Genomic DNA, 11,799 nt, shown 5'->3' with positions numbered 1-11,799 from the left:
GTTCAAAAACTCCCCCACTCTCTTTGATGAAGCCCTTCACAGACATCTCAACAACTTCAGAACTAGGCACCCCGAAGTCATTCTGCTTCAATATGTGGATGTCCAGCTACTGGCAGCCAACACCAAAGAAAACTGTGAGTCTGAGACCCAAACACTATTAACTGAGCTTGCTCAACTCGGGTAGAGAGCTTCGGACAAAAAGGCCCAAATTTGCCAGCAAGAAGTAATCTTCCTGGGGTATTCCCTTAGGCGCGGTAAATGATGGCTCACTGAGCCCAGGAAACAAACCGTTGTGCAGATACCACCCCCATTTAACAGGAGACAACATAGAGAGTTTCTTGGGACTGCTGGCTTTAGCAGGTTATGGACCTGGGTTTGTGTTCTTAGCTGCTCCTTTATTCCCGCTGTTAAATGAGAATGCCCAATTCGAATGGACACTTGAGCACCAGCAAGCTTTTGATAACATCTAAGAACACTGACACTGAACTCCTCAACTTCACTGAGCCCAGCCTGCAATTTAAGAAAGCCCTACACTACGTTAAAAATGTACATTAACTCAATCAACTTGGTTCAAAAAAACTGCAGGCATTACTGTAGGATCTAGAACAGAATTTTAGACTAACTCACTCACAGTGAAAGGAAATAATTGAATGGGTAAAAAATGCCTGTCACTTCTGTCAATTGGTTAATGCTTACCCTTCCAAGCTTCCTGCAGGAAAGCATCTATGAGAAACCAGACCAGGACAATTCTGGGAAGTGGTCGTTACTGAAATTTACCCAGCAAGGTATGGACTTAAATATCTCCTAGTCTTTGTAGATACATTTTCAGGATGGATTGAAGCCTTTCCCACCACAAAAAATAAAAGAAAACCGGCACAAATTGTGGTCAAGAAGATCCTGAAATATATTTATCAAAGACACGGCCTGCCTAATGTAACATGGTCTGATAATTGAACAGCCTTCATGGGCCAGGTAAATCAGGGGTTAGCCAGGACCCTGGGGATTAATTGGAAGTTACATTGTGCTTATAGACCCCAGAGCTCAGGACACGTAAAAAAAAATAAATAGAAACATTAAAGAGACCTTAACGAAATTAAGCTTAGAGACCGGCATAAAAGATTAGATAATGCTCCTGCCTGATGCACTGTTTCATGCAAGAAATACTCCCTTTGTTTCTTTGTGTAACCTCACCCCCTATGAAATTCTCTATGGGGCCCCTCCTCCACTAAGAGACCTAACACCGACTCTAAGACCTAGGGATCCCTTCCACACACCCTTGCTTGACAGACTTAAATCTCTTGTAAGAACTCAGCTATACCTGTGGAAACAGCTGGCCACTGCCTTCCAACCTGGGGACGAGGGAATCCACATTGATATCAAGAAAGAGACTTCCTCTACATAAGATGACATCAGGTGTCATCCCTAAAACCCCACTGGAAAGGACCATTCCAGGGGCTACTTATAGCACCTACAGCAGTAAAAGTAGAGGGAATCACTTCCTGGATCCATGCCTCTCGTCTCAAGCCTGTGCCATGTCCAGACTCTGGCTGGAAACTGGAAAAGACTGTTAACCCTTTCAAATTGCGTAGTCGCCACGTGGGTAAGGCTATAGACTCTCTCCTTGGCCATCCGGAGTCCTAACACTCATCAGCCACTTCAGCAGTGATGGCTGATCACAAATCCTACTAGACAAGAAGTATGGTCTATCTTGCATACAGCCCCCTTAGGGACTTTGTGGCCATCTCTCCACCCAGAGATTTGTCAGCTGGCTGTAGGTCTTTCCTATTAGGATATCCCTGATGAAGAGGATCCCACTAAAATTCCATTAAATCCTTTCCATACCATAGATAATGGAAACAAACATTATGGTTGTAGGGACAGGCAAGCCAGATGCAGGTTGGCTAGCCTATATTAGCATGTTTGCCCGGCAGACTATCAAAGCCACAAACCGCCACGGCTGTGTGGGGGAAAAGCCGACTTCTTCTGTAAGTCATGGGGATTTGAGCATACAGGGGCTCCCTGGTGGAACCCAAAATCCTCATCAAATTCAGTACACAGCATTGGCCATATTACCACTTTGACAACCCAAACTTATGGCCCCCAGAGGAGTCTCTAGATCCTCAAATTCTGTGTGACGTTTTTAACTTCTGCAAGTGCTCAAAAGGGTGAAAGGAAATTCCCTTATGTGAAGGCCTTTTTCCTCTTTCACTCACATCCTGAACTATGCTTCTCCAATAGTTCCTCAAACTCAGCCTTCTGCTCCAGACTCTCTGCTGTCAGTCCCACCTCAGCAAACCTGATTTCTCTTCTCCAATTACTAGATCAAAAACCGAAACCTCCGCCGGTTCTCAGAGCATTGCCCCCTTGCTGAGGTAGCAGGTACTGAGGTACCCATCCACCCACTCACTTCTCTCTTTTCCTGTCAGTGCCCACACCGGGTCCCACCAAATCCTCTTACCACCTAACCCAAAGCTCAAACCAGCTTAGGAGAGCCCTCAGACCCCTATCGAAGAAGTAATGAAAATGGCCTTTAAAGTTGCTTTGTCATCACTGAAAACAGGTTACTAAGAATTTAAAAGTCCCTCACAGGCTTTTTGGGATACTCACTCCCGTCTTCCTTTCTGCTCTACCGGTTCTACTGCTCAATTTATGTTGCTAGGAAAATCCCAAATCCCTTTCCCATTATTCTTTTACATCTCTCCTTCCTTATTCTCAGATCCACGGAGCTGCTGTCACCCCCCGCCTTCCCCGTCTTCCCCCTCTGTACCAGGCCCACAGAAAAATCTTCACTGAACTTCTCCAGAAGTCTTCACCATGGCTGACATTAGGACTTTCAGCAAAAGAGTCTCTATAAATGAGTTCAGTGTAGATTAACTTCCTCTTTTTCTGTTCCCCTGTTTTACTTGGCTACTGGCTGGAAAAATCAGCACTCCTAAGCTAGACACCCCCTTAATAGTTTTTCACAGAATAATGTGAACAAGGCCTCTGGCCTTGAGCTGGGGCTTCACAGAGATGGCTACATTTCTAAGATAAAAAATTACAAACTGGGTTCCATGGTAACAGTTGGCAGGGGGATAAAAGAAAAAGAAAAAAAAATCTCTCTGCCTCCCAGGTGTCCTTGAAAAGTTAACTTGCCCACAATAGAGGAAAAAACAGAAAAAAAGCTTCTTTTTGTGAATTTCTGCAGACTGTGAACTTCTGAGTCCCTTCTCTTTCATGTTGGGTTAAAAAATTCTGAAACTACCTCAACTTGGGGTTCAGGGAGTTAATTGATTACAACAGAAGCAATGCCCTCTGAATCCGGTTGCAACCAAATAGGACTGTTTCCCTGTCTTTGGTGCTATCTTAGGTGCCGTGCCTTGTCCGTCCCTACAACAGTATAATTCTATATACTTAAACATTGTTTATGTTTTCATGAAATTGTCAACAGATGTGATTAATTGTGTAATGGTGAAGATGTGTCCCAGATTGCTCTATAATGACCCAGGTTCATTTGAAGTTCAAACAGGGGGGCATACAACCTGGTTCCACTGGGAACATATGTCCCTCACTTTAGCCATCATATTAGGAATTGGAGTTGCGGCAGGGGTATTCACAGGAACCACTGCCCTGCTCCATGGTACACAACAAATTACCCAAATAGAAGCAGCAAGAGACCAAAACTTAAAGATAATAGAAACCTCCATCACAGCTTTGCAGGAATTTTTAACATCTCTCTCTGAAGTTGTTTTACACACCAGTTGAGGGTTGGACCTCCTCTTCATGAGAGAAGGGGGCCTTTGTGCTGCATTGATGTAAGAATGTTGTTTTGATGCCGACCATACTGAGGTTGTAAAAAAAAAACCTATGAGTAAAATAAAAGGATGCCTTGAAAAGCATCAACGAGAGAGAGAGGCCCAAAAAGGGTGGTTTGAGTCTTGGTTCACAAAGTCCCCCTGGTTATCTACGCTTTTATCAACCCTGGCCTGTCCAATAATAATCCTCATATTATTGCTAACTATAAAACCCTGTTTGCTCAACCATGTAATTTCTTTTCTCCAAGCTCAAATTGGACAAGTTAAACTTATGGTAATACCCCACTAGCAGACATAGAATGTGACATGCCCCAATAATCACTTTTATGATTAAAAGTAGCAAGAAGAATAAGTGGGGAATGAAATGTTAATAAAAAAGGTACTTGTAACTTCCTGTTTTTCTGTATGCTTAACAAAACACTGTTGAAATCTTGAGAACTGTTTGTAATCTTGTTCCCAGATTGTGCTGTCTCCAACTGCCAAATTGCAGAATGTATTTCCTCACTCAGTTTCACACTAACCGCCCACTCGCTCTGACCCATCAATAAATTTCTGTCCCTGGCCTCTCCAAGAAAAGTATATAAGCTCTGCTTAAGCTGTTCTCAGGGCTCTCTGCTCTATTCATGTGAGTATATTCAGAAGGATTATAAAGTGAGTGACAGGATTAGACATTTTCAACAGGCTTGAGGTTGAATACATAATCTTAGGAAGAAACAAATATGTAGTCACCAATACGATTTATATTTGAGAGCATTTGACAAAGGTGAAATAGATGTTTTAGGAATCCATGCTCACTTTCCAGTTAGGATATGGTACAATCATAAGTGTGAACTTTGCATTTTGTGTCCATAATATTACTGTGACAAAATGTATGTGTAGATCAGGTGCATGAGTATTTCTTCCACCATTTCTGAGAGCAATATTTGAAGACTATAAATTATTATTGGGGGTGCCAATAGGTGTACCCTGTGTTTATGAAAATAGAGATAATACATGAATAGACCATACTGTGAATAAGTAATGTAACTGGTTCCAACTTTAAATAATGGATTGAATTCACATCTGAAATTATACAGGGAATCTTATATTGATATACAATCATTCATTCCAACCAGTAATACATCTAATGGTAATATTAGGGTTATGGTTTATCATGATGTGTGTGAGTTTTGCTTCAAAAGTGATTATGGAAATTGAAAATAATGTGTTTGGAAAGAAGTCTCATGAAAAGACCAGTCAAGAAACCTGGAGGAATGCATGTGTTCTGAAGCAGGAAGTGATTGAAAGTGAAACAAATGCATATAAATTTGTGAACTTGTGGATGAAATATATATATATTATGAAGTGAAAAAACTGAAGAAATATTTATGTACCAGTGTTGAATGAAAATGAACGTCAAAATACTCATCATGTCCCATAGGAATTCACTTGCATTGATGTTAAACTGGGTCAGTTACTGTAGAAATATTAATATTTGTAACCACCATTCGCTGTAGTGAGTTTTCTGTTATAGAAAACAAATATGTATTTCAAGTGGATGAATATTTCTGAGATAAATCTTGTGAGAAGTTGATTATTAATCCACATACATGAACAAGAATGAATTTTGAGAGTGTATATAAGACACATGTAATTAATATTTTGAAATATTTTTAGAGTGTATATATATATATATATATATATATATATATATATATATATATACACACACACACACACACACACACACACACATACATCACATACATACAAAATACACACAGACATTAAATAGTAGCAATATATATGAAAAACGTAATTCATCATGAAATATATATCATCCACAGATGGAAAAGTAATATTTATTTTACTGAAAATGGATTTATGTATAATGTTCTACTAGGAAGCTCACCCATAGGTTGAATTTTCAGTTCCAACAGCGTTTTCGAGAAGTGATCTCTTCTCACAATTTGTATCTGCCAAGTCAGGCACCTCACACAAATGTACGGGTGATACCAGGTAGGATTCTATATGTGCATATAAAAATACACGTGCGGAATAGGCTAGAGAGAAAGGGAGTCAGGAATTGACATATTTGTTCATTTTTAAAACACATGGAGAATTATTTCAATAAAAAATTCACTAGATTTATAACACCTACCCTTTATCTTGCGAAAGGCAATTCCAGTATACACCATGCCTCCTCTGAAATGCTTGTATTTCAATTCTATTTGGGTTATTTTTCTCCATCATATTAGTATTAGTAGTTAGAATCTAGTAAGCTATGGGTTAGTGTCAGGGATTCAGTATTTCGAATGGAAAATTGGAAAATGAATCCAATGCATATGCAAATATGTGCTGCACAATAATCTTCCCACTCTCATCCAGAATAATGTCTTGACATTACCTTGGCCCCAAGTAAGACACAATTAGAGGAGAAGAGTTAGAAAATCTGTGAATACATATCTGGATTGGAAAATGCTCAGGAGTTCACAACCTTGGAGGTTGTAGAGGAGTTTCCAAAAGTAAAGGACACGGTTGATACACCCAACCTAAGCTTTTATTAAAATTAGGAGCCATCTTTCCACAAAACCATGAAAAGATAATTTTGGCTTTAGTATAAATTACTGCAAATTCTGAACCTGCTTGGAATGCCTGCCCGTGCCTTGAACTCCCCCATGCCTAGGTCTCTTACCAGATCGCAGCCCTCTCTGAAACTTCAGTGACACCTCATAAATATTGGCCTTCCCTGACCATACAACGACCCTCTCTGAGGCTCTAATGGTCCTCATAATTTCTGATTCTGGGGCCAGCAAAAAAAAAATGTAAACAAAAATTAGTGTGATGCTTATCAAAATTCTGTTTTCTGTAATGCCCCTTTTGTGTAACTTCCTGGGCAATAAAGCTGGGCTGTAGGAAAGGTGGGTTTGCTGTCTTGTTTCCGCTATTTTGAGAGGAAGATGCAGCCTGGCCATTGAAAATAATAAGCTTGTCTTAATTTGACTTTAATTGGAGTCAGTGGTCTTTTCTTGAATCGTGGTCAAACATTTTGTAGTTCCGCAGCGAGATGAACCTGCCCCAACAGATCACAAGACCAGACTGCTGGAAATTCTGAAGCTGGCCTTCCCTCCAGGGCTCCGTCCTGGAGACGCAAGTTCCAAGGCCTTGGAGTGAGATTTTGGTCCGGGGAGCACTGCGGTGAACCACCACACTAAAACAATTAGCAAGCTCATGGTGGAGGAGGCCTCCATCGGTAAGTGGCACCTATATAACATCTGATATCCAGTGAAGGGAGATCTCTTCTGATGACAGAGAGGTGGCCTGGGGAGGCACACGTATACTCCTGTCTGGGACAGTAACGAGAATCATTCTGTCCTCTGTTCTATTCTGTAGGGAATTCCTCTGAAAGGGTAGAGAGGTGCCAACAGACACACAGAAGTTCCTATCCCGGAGCATTCGCAAGATGTTCCATTGCTCCTCTGTTTTTCTGTTTCTGCGCCGAGTTTCTGTTTTTTTATGTTTTCTTCTGTGTTCTACATGTTTTTTGTTTGTTTGTTTTTGTGTGTTTTGTTGTGTGATTTCTGTGGAAAAAACTTAAGGATATTGGACATGAAAATGGGTAATAAAGCAAGTAAGACTGACATCCATTTGAACTGTGTTTTAAAGAACTGTGATGAACTTTACCCCCCTTTGTTAAGCAGGATGAGAGAAGCCACTAGCTGGCTGCCTGGAGCACACACACTGCACAGGGCAATGCCTGCTGGGGACGTAAGAACTGAGTATCTCCCAGGTTAACAATTGAAACTCCTTTAAAATCCCTTGTCCCTTCAGACAAAGAGAGTTACAACCTTTGGGCAGAGACCCCTGTGTTTTTCGTTTGTTAGCAAAGCAGTAAAACTCCCTTTTTCTTTTTCTCAAACCCTGTTCTCATTATTAAATTGGCATGAATTGACTTCAAATTCAGGAAGTAAACTTTAAGTTACAAATTTTGGTACCCCCCCCGCCCCGGAAATTTTTGAGAGCTGACTACTGAAATGTTAGGAGATGGAGCATGCTTCGGGTGGAACGAAACCAGAAGAGCTAATCCTGTAAGTAAAAGGAGGGACTGAGAGACCCCAAGCAGCTGCCAAAGCCCTGTTCCTTCAGAGAATTACCTCCTTCCTTCCCTGCACTGTAAGGATTATGCCACCTCTGTTTTTTTAAAAAAGAGAAAAAGAAAAAGGGGACACTAAATGCAGTAAAGTAACCATGGAGACCCTTGATATTACATTTCAGGTTGTCCCTCTGTGAAAACATCTGGTTCCCTTGTGGGGACATCTATGGTTCCACTGGTGTAGGAGATTTTTCTCTTATCTGCTCTGTTTTAAAGGCTTCTGTCTGTCAGCCATATTCTGGAGCTCTTTTCTGTCTGTCTTGTGTCTTTGTTTCTGGCCCTTTAAGACATGTGCAATAATATGTTGATATTATAAATTGTTTCTTGGGAATGATCTTAGCTAAATGTGTGTCTAAATGATGATGTTTTATTGTAACATTCTGGTATCTGAATGGGTTTTTAAAGCATTGCACAATCTTGCAGTTAAAAGTCGGGTTTAGGTAACTGTTTAGTTTATTATTTCAGATAATTCATGTCAGAGAACTTAAATAATTAGGATGGAAAACTAAACAACACTACTTCCAAGTTGGCAAGTAACTTCCCAATCATTCAGGCTATTTTTCACCAATTTTGAACTGGGTAGCCTGGGAAAATGTCACTGTGTGTAGCAGTGCATTAATTTGGACAAGGATAGTAAATCATAGTATGGTATCTGTTGACAAAACAAGATGTAAAGATATAAAATTTTGTGAATTGTATCTTAAACTTGTATCATAATTTTCAACATCCAAACCTGAATATTATGGTTGAAATGCCTTAGGCCTGAGGTGTCTGCTCAGATTAGCAGATTTTCCCTGCTCCTTCTGGACCTCAGCCAGGACTTACGTTGAAATGCAAATAAAAGAAGCCTGCTAACTCAGTAGGAGACTGATCTGAGGCCTAAGAGAAAAAAAAAGTTAAATTGTATGGCATTTACTAATTAATTACCAGTCATTTTTTCTAGGACTCTTATTTTTTTCCTTAGATTCTTTACTTTTTTTTTGAGCTCATGATTTTGATCCTACAGACCTAGGTTAATGTTTTTCTGATCAGTTCTATCTTTGACCAACTGTGGAGTTTTTGAAACATTGAAATGGATATTTCACCTGCGAAAAGCTACAAGACCTTTACTATTATTATGTGTACACACTGTTGTTATGTGTTGTATATCTATATATACATATGTCAGTATATCATATATATGATACACAAATTAACATATATAAAGGGCACTCATAAAAACAACGCTCATAAAAACAAATTTTACAAAGTGGATCTAAAGATCTTTAATTCATGTGATTTAAATTGTTGAATTTAAATTGGATAAACAGATAAAAATAAATGTCTTTAAAATTCAGCTTACAAGTTTTTCTAGGTGTTCAAAAATCTAATAAAATATTAATGTCTACAAAAGTTCTAATATGACTTGGTTCTAGGACTTTTCCTTCAACAAAAAAAAAATGGTTTACAATCTTCAATATATTTGTCTAATATTTTGATAAATAAGAAAATTAAATTTGACATGGGATTACTCATTCATGAGTACTTTTGTTAGATATCTGATTGATTTAATCAGGTCTGTACAAGTGTGTACTAAAGTCTGTTTAAGATTGTAAAAATCAGTCATGTGTTAAAGAGAAAAAATTTCTTAAAACATAAGTTTACCAATAACATTGTGTTTTACTAAGATTTATTTTTTCTAGAGCAAGCAACCATAAAAATTAAACAACTGATTAAATAAGAACTGTTATTTTTGAGCCCTGTACTGCCATTTCTTTAAAAGCTAAACTTGCTTAATGTAGAAACATCAATGTAATTGTAATGCTATTAATGTGCTCATATCTTTCAGGTATACAAGTCTGTAAGATAGAAACTTTAAAAGAGGATTATACCAAGCTGGTGTTCTGAAGTTGTATAGTAAAAAAAATATATATTGGGCATTCATTTACCTGTTTTCAATAAGATATGTAAAGTTTTATGTTACTTTTTACATTGGGGAACAATTTAAATGTATTTTTAAGTTAATGAGAGCCTTATCTATGCAAAGGTTAAAAACTTTCAGTGTTTATTAAATTCATGTTTTAAATGTGATATCATATGGTGTTAGTTAATGTTCATGTGACCTCAAACAATTTATATAAACTTTGTAAAATGATATTTAAAAAAAAACAAAGTTCATCTTTAGAACTAAAACACTTAATATTTATAAAGAGCCCTGCCTTACCTGAGATAAGGCTCTGTGTCCCATATTACTACATGTGAGAATGACTACGAAAGCAGTAGGTCAGATTATGTTTCATTTAAAGTTATGTTCAAAAGTTGTTTTGTTTTCTGTCAAGATTACTAGGATCTCAAACAGGGGATATAATGTATAACTCAGCTAAAAAATTCAGGGGAGCTATTACACGAACTAAGTATTTTTACACTTTTTAAAAAATTTTATTTTGTAATTTCCTTATAAGTGAACTAAATATTCCCTGTTAGTGTTTTACAGAAGTGTTGCTTTAAGAACACAGCATGGGTTAATTTAAGATAATAAGTCATCACCTACAAGACAGATAGAATAATACAGATCCCAATTAATAAAAAGATAAATAATTATAAACTTATAGACTTTAAAGCCCAGTACTCTTAATATAAGGCTGTTAAAATTTATTTGCTGGACAATTAAGATTAGGACTTAAAATTAAATTTACATGAAAAGATCCAAGAAAACCAATATTTGGCTCTTGCCCTCTGAGTCAGTATGAATCCAGGGAACAGGGGACTTCTCTAAGAGCTTTGCAACTCTGGGTCTCATAACCTACCAATCAGGGAGATTAATGAGACCACTGGAAAACAGAAAGCCAATCAGTGCATTTGCTATGAAGAGGAGAGTCATCAGAGAAGGGAGACATCCTTGATGCTTCCAAGGGAAGCCCCATGGTCAAGCAAGACCTGGACCCACCTAGCGCAAATGGCACCAGCAGAACTGAGAAGCTGCTCTCAAGTTTCCCCAGGAATGACTTTCATAAAACTCAGCTAATGTTAACAATAGATAGAACAAAAGTCAGTTTGACAGCTTCATCTTAAACACTTAGCAAAGAGAGTTAAAACCAAAATACAGCCATTCCTGACATTTTAAATAATAATAATAATAATAATAATAATAATAATATTTTAAGGTATTCACTTTATGTTATCCTCCCAAAATAAGTAAGGCTGGAGGCCACAAAGAAGGATTCTCAGTCAGCAATGCCTGATAACTATAAAAAGTGACTATCAAGAGGAGCTGCTAGAGGCACAAATTTTTAGTTTAAGACCTACAGATATTCCTAACCTACACAGGTAGGCTTGGTGTTTGCTAGTATGATTATCCAGCCCTGAGTAACAGAATTAAAGGTTTCTCTATTACACACAGAGGTCATACTAGTAAAAGAATTTTGCAAGATCAGATGACATTAAATTATTAAACTGTATCTTATGGGGAGGGACAAATGTAACACTAAATGTTAAATATTAAGTTGACATCCTGATAACTGGGAATATTAAAGCCTGCTGAGGGAAATTCTATACAGTGACATGTTCCAGCTGCTGCAACATTTTTTCAGTACTCATGGTTTTTGTTTCTCACATAGAAGAACCCATCCCCAGATGATTTTACAACCTGTTCTTCCCCAACCAGACTTCAAACCGAACGGATTTCTAAAAGGCAACCCATGTCCCTCAACTGACTTCTAAAAGACAACTCATGTCCCATTTGCTGTGCCCACTCTCGTCACCCTCTCTCAGCTCTGAAGATGCCAAAATGAGTGACGCCTCTCGTCTAACAACTATGGAGCCAAAAATAAATAGACTAGCAATATAAGTAATTTATTATGTCAGGTAAAATCAGGAAGCCAGTTTTGGGTGAGT

The sequence above is a fragment of the Callospermophilus lateralis genome, unplaced genomic scaffold, assembly GCF_048772815.1.
Source record: "Callospermophilus lateralis isolate mCalLat2 unplaced genomic scaffold, mCalLat2.hap1 Scaffold_136, whole genome shotgun sequence".
Classification (NCBI taxonomy): Eukaryota; Metazoa; Chordata; class Mammalia; order Rodentia; family Sciuridae; genus Callospermophilus; species Callospermophilus lateralis.
This window is presented reverse-complemented; position numbering follows the sequence as displayed.